Here is a 6,082-nt window from a genome sequence, read left to right on the forward strand (position 1 = left end):
GTTCAGTGGGCTGCAGGAAAAGCTGGTTGTGGTGTAAGACTTTTCTCCAAGGTCCTATATGTGACTGTTGAGTAGGAGGCAACACTTTTCTACATGATTTGTTACTCCTTAGAATTACAGTTTGTATTTACCGTGGCTTGAGAGTAATCAGAAGAGCAAGGGAATATTTAGGATAGAAAGCTATAGTGTCTCTTGTAACCTATGACAGCTAATTGGCCAACACCTGCCATCGTCTTTATGTAGGAAGACACTACTAATTGTTTGAATACCAGGAGCTATGAATGATGGTACTCTATTGGATGCTGGATATTGTGAGGGGAAGAACATTATTTTGTGACATAGCTTTATTTTGCTCAAATTTATCACCTTTAAAAAAAACTGTGAACCAAACTCTGTGCTTGTTTTGCTTTTGACTCTAGTAAAACAGGACTATGTTAACTACTAGTCATCCAAAATCATTTCATAGTCCTGTTCACAGGAAAATTCTTTTTGACATTGTTTGAAAAACAAAACAAAGAAAACAGTTTTGGGGCTGGGAAAATGGCTCAGTGAGTAAAATGATTGCTATGCAAGCATGATGTTGTAACTAAATGCCTAGAATTTCCATGTCTGTAATTCCATGTCCTCCTGTGAAATAGGCAGAGGCTAGAGAAACCATAGTAGCTCACTGGTCAGCAGGATGGACTTATGCAATTGCAAACAGCAAGGCACCCAGTCTAAAGATGACAGAGATCAAGTATCCATACTTGAGATTGCCTTCTGACTTTCTCACATATGCCCTGGCTATTGATGGCCAGACTCATATATATGTACACACACACACACACACACACACACACATACACACAAATGCACAGATATCATACATGGGTTGCCATACTCATAAATATCCAAACATATACATATATACGAAAGCATACTCAGGCAAATAAAAACAGTAACAACAAGAATACCATTTCTCTAAGAGAATACCATTCCTCTACATTTTTTTTCAGTAAATAAATGAAATGGCATATAAAACTCCCCCTCCTCATTCTTCTCACAGTTTGCTTTCCACTTCAGTTCTTTTCTATGTAGAACCCTGCTTAGGCTTGCATGCTTACTTGGAACCATTATCTCTTTGAAGTTGGGTAGGTGATTGAGGAGGGTCCTTTGTCTGGAGCACAACCTCACCCCAGAAGAGTTACATGGACCCTGTTTGCCATTCTGCTCACCAGCATGCAGAGAGTACCTGCCATGTAGAGTCCATTCTGGTCTTTTCCTTTGAGTCCTCTGAATTAAGGTCCTGACCAACAGCTTGGTCCCTTCAGTTCACAATTCAGAAACAAATTTCCATTGGTGGGGATGCCCAAAGGCAGGGATGGGAACACCACAGAAAAAAACAACTACTTAGTTGCCTTCTTTTGATAGTCCAATCCCAGCAGTCTTTTCTCCATTGATTGGAAAATATCAAGTTCTGCACTGGAGCAAAGCTAAATATCTACTCCTTTATGCCTCAGGTTGCTGGGAAAGGTGATATAGTAGGAGAATGATTTTCTTTCACTCTTCTGGAGTTGGAAACAACATTTCAGAGGCACAGTTGTGTAGGAGCTCTGCAAAGTTACTTCACCTGTTTTGGAAGAACTACGGAAGACTTAGAATCAAACTTTATGTTGGCAGTGGGTTCTAGGCTCTCATTTTCACACAGCGACCATACAGCCTGTAACTGCTGGCTCTGGCTCCAAGTAATAATGCCTCTCATTTCCCCCTAGAGTGGGACAGTTATCATTTTGACAACTAGATGGATATTTCTAAGAAACACATGTGAATTCATTCAAATTTGAGAATCACACTAACACTAGTTGTTCTGTGTGCCTGCTTTCTTCTGCTTAAAATAATTGGTCAGAATACATTTATGAACTTAAGTTTTCATTTATAGCCCATTTAGGATTTATGATGGAAAGGGAAATGATGGTTTGAAAAGGAAATCTATGAGGCCATAGGACATATCAATGAATAGAGCTACAGGATGGAAGTGAACCCAGAGCCTATCAATCTCTCTGGGAAGGGACAGACAGGAAGTATGGTTTAGGTTGGGGACTTTAGGCCCTGAATAACTAATAAGTAATTGACTATTTGTTTCATTTAACATTAAAAACAAGCTTGAAAAACAGAGAAGTGATAGCACATGTCTTTAATCCCAGCACTTGGGAGGCAGAGACAAGCGGATTTCTGAGTTTGAGACCAGCCTGGTCTATAGAGTGAGTCCCAGGACAGCCAGGGCTATACAGAGAAACCCTGTCTTGGGAAAAAAAACAATCTTGAAGACAATTGAATACAAATTGTCTCTGCCTGATACTGAGTTTGGTTTGGTTAAAGCTACTTTACACCAGAAGCTGGAAAAGAAGGCGAACTCAGAATCTTAGCGTCAGCTTCCTTAAACATGGTCCTCTATTCTGAGTTATCTCCTGAGAGCAAATAACTCCCACCTATTGCTAGCTTCAAGCATGCCAACATTCTGTCAGGCTCTTGGGAGCTGCAATAGACTACATCGCCTGTGTCTTTTAGGAAGGCAGTTGTGTATAGACTAGCAATTCACCTTCCAAATGCTTTTGACTTTTTATTTTTTCTTTAAGAATGGATAAACACTGTACATCAGAATAGGAATAACTAGACTGGAGTGTTTGGGGTATATTTATAATGCCAGCATAGGGGAGGGAGGGGGAGGACATTATAGACTAGTGAATAGCCTGAACTATATAGTGAGACCATGTTTAAAAACAGGTATTAGTGGAGAAGAGGGTATGCTGAAATTATTATTTTCAAGAAGAGAAGTTCTCATTCTCTGTCTCTTACTCTAAAGCCTTGAGTTGGCCATTGCTGGGTACTTGGGTGTGCTATAGCATCGGTGCCACGAGAAAGACAGAGAAATAGGCAGTGGTTCACTGCTGGTCTCTTGAATGAAATTCCTATGGGTTCACCTTGGCTCACAAAGACATTTCTCTGACTGTATTTAGGAGGACTTGGTGTGAGTTGCTCCTGATGGAGCCCTCAAAAGTTCCAAGCTTGGAGATGTATTGGCTATGTTGCCCATCTGTTAGGGATTGAAAGCAATAGTTAATAGAGCACTATTCTTCTTAACCTTACTAATCCTGTGCCTTTTAATATAGTTCCTCGTGTTGTGGCAGCCCCAACCATACATTGTTACTTTACAACTGTAATTTTGTTACTGTTATAAATCACAATGTAAATATCTTACATGTAGGATACCTAATATGTAAACCCCAACCCCCAGATTGAAAACCACGGCTATAGAAAATGTGAGGTGGCAGGCTGAGACCCAATTGATTCCATTGCAACTGTTTTCACAATGCGGCACTATCACTTCCAGGAAAGCCCAATGACACTGCAGGAAGAATAAGCCTACCTTCATGATATAGATTAATAATAGTTCCTCACTTCTAGCTTTTTCTTCATGCAGAGTCACAGCCATGGTACTGAGTTGTGGGAGGCACAGGGAGTTCACACAATGACACAGTACTGATTTTCATCTCTGAGTCAGAAAGAAAACTGATCCAAGATTGAGAGATACCACTGAAAGAAGAGGGTGATTGAAGTAAGAATGTTCCTCACTGATGAGAACAAGAGGACATAACTTGCAAGATGGTTCTGAAATGTACCTCATGTCTATTAGACACTCAGTAAATGGCAGTTATTCTCAGAGAATTGGATTTGAAAGTCTCTGAGGTAATTTTCTCTTCCATTTACCCCTTCTATCTATATTGGCTCATTTTGAACTTCATTCCCTTCATATTTAGAAAGACTGTGTTTCATCTTATATGTAATATTCTAACAGTATGGCCACTGGCACCTGTTTTTTGAGAGCTCGCTGGTGAGTGGGTCACAGGTGTTGCTATGAGTCAAGTTTGATAGTTAAGCTTAGGGTTTTGGCTGTTCTAATTCATAGACTGCTCACATGAAGAATGTTTTGAAGAGTCAATAGTAGGCACAAAACCACATTTGTATACAAAATAACACTGAACAAAGACAGAAAACAACTTAACCAAGAGGAAGCAAATAAACATACAGCTTCCTTCTGTTAGTATGGTTGGAATTCACAATGCCTTTTTCTCAGTAACAAAAAGAGTGATATGCTTGTACTTCAGGCTTTTTTTATGTGCATTTGGGGAGAATTACCCAGGTTTTATGGTAAACTTGAGTCCACTGAGTGTCCATCATATGTGCAGTCCTGAATGTCTGTTGCTATGTGTGTAGTCCTGAATATCTGTTACTATGTGTACAGTCCTGTAATTAACTGGTGGTTTCACATCTTGTTTAGTGCTCTTCTGCAGCTGGAGAGAGGCTGGGATTATTTCCCCATGATGCTTGTGAAGAATCTAAGATTCAGAGAAATAAAAGCACTAAGTTTATGAAGAACAAATTCTGTAATGTTTTGACCATGTAACATTTCATCGTTTTCTTTTTTGGCATTTGGTATCTGAAATTACAAATACATTTCAAGAGTGGAATGGAAACTCCCAACATTCTTCTCAGTTGGATTCACTGTATTAATATTGTTAAGTGTTTACTTTCTTTATCTTCTCTATTATCTATCAAACTGTATATCTAGCTGTGCTCATTTATGTGACTATGAATTCCATTCCCTTTCCCTCTTTCAGTCACTGTCTATACTATCTATCTGTCTAATCATTTGACTGTTAATTATATATAATATACATATACATATACATATACATACATACATACATACATACATACATGTATTTTAAGTACTTCTATATCTGTTTCCCAAGATTAAATATATTTTTAAAATTACCATAGTATGGTTATCATAGTCAGAAATTTTAACAGCAACATAGTAGCCATATAAAATAAGTCACATAATAGTTTCTTAGGAATGCCTTTTATATACTTTAACTTCTGGTCTATCATAGCCATCCATTGGACTGAGCACAGGGTCCCCAATGGAGAAGCTAGAGAAAGGACCCAAGGAGCTGAAGGGGTTTACAGCCCCATATAATGAACAACAATATGAACCAACAGGCACCCCTAGAGCTCCCAGGGACTAAACCACCAACCAAAGAGTACATAAGGAGGGACTCAAGGTTTCAGCCACATATGTAGCAGAGGATGGCCTTGTGGGACAATAATGAGAGGAGAGGCCCTTGGCCTTGTGAAGCTGGATGTCCCATGTAGGGGAATGCCAGGACAGGGAAGCAGGAATGGGTGGGTTAGTGAGCAGGGTGAGGGGGATGGGATAGGGGGAGTTTCAGAGGGGAAATGAGGAAAGGGGATAAAATTTGAAAAGTAAATATAGAAAATATCTAATAAAAATGAAAACCAAAAACAAACAAACAAACAAAAACCAAAACCTCTGGTCTAAGACACAGTTCTGGAACATGTGCTGTACTTTGCTGTTGTGCCTTTCTAGATTCCAAGATTCTGAAAAACTTTTGGATTTTTTTATATCACCTTTACAAAATGACAGGCCAGAGCTGGTGTGAAGGATCAGGGAGTAAAAGCATTTGCTGCCATGTTTAATCACCTGAGTTTGATTCCCATAGATCACAGGATGGAAAAATAAAAACCTTCAAGTTGTCCTCTGACACCCATAAGTTCATTGTGGTACACACACACACACACACACACACAAACAAATGTGAAGAAACAAAACAACCCGGCCCCTTGAGGCAGTGGGGAGGGTGGCTATGACACAAATTCATCAGTAGGTCGCAGAGAAGAGAGAGGCTATATCTTCACTCAGTGTTGTGACCTATGAACATCTGAATGCCTAACATTCCCTGAAAAAAAAGCTTGAGAGAATGAGTGACGGGCAGGGCCAGATGGGCTCTCAGGATGAGGAACATCGCCTCAGAGTCTAGAAGAACCAGACTTGGGACCTTGAGCCCCAGGAGGGAGTAAGTCTGAGACAGAAGACTCTCAAAAGGGATCACTCAGACAGGACAGATGAGGAGCTAGCCCAAGAAGATCACTTGACTGGTGCTGTGAGGACCAGACAGGGAGCTATCCAGAGATGACTACCAGTTTGGTGCTACACAGGCCTGACTAGGGGTGCAGATCG

The 6,082-nt window shown here is 40.1% G+C and overlaps 1 non-coding gene across 1 annotated transcript; it reads left to right on the forward strand.

The window, feature by feature from the left end:
- Positions 1–5,677: 5,677 nt before the first annotated feature.
- Positions 5,678–5,807, forward strand: LOC115032706. Its single transcript, XR_003838327.1, has one exon. It is a non-coding gene; the product is annotated as a small nucleolar RNA SNORA17 (small nucleolar RNA).
- Positions 5,808–6,082: the final 275 nt, after the last annotated feature.

Source organism: Mus caroli, chromosome 11 (assembly GCF_900094665.2).
Source record: "Mus caroli chromosome 11, CAROLI_EIJ_v1.1, whole genome shotgun sequence".
In the NCBI taxonomy this organism is placed as follows: Eukaryota; Metazoa; Chordata; class Mammalia; order Rodentia; family Muridae; genus Mus; species Mus caroli.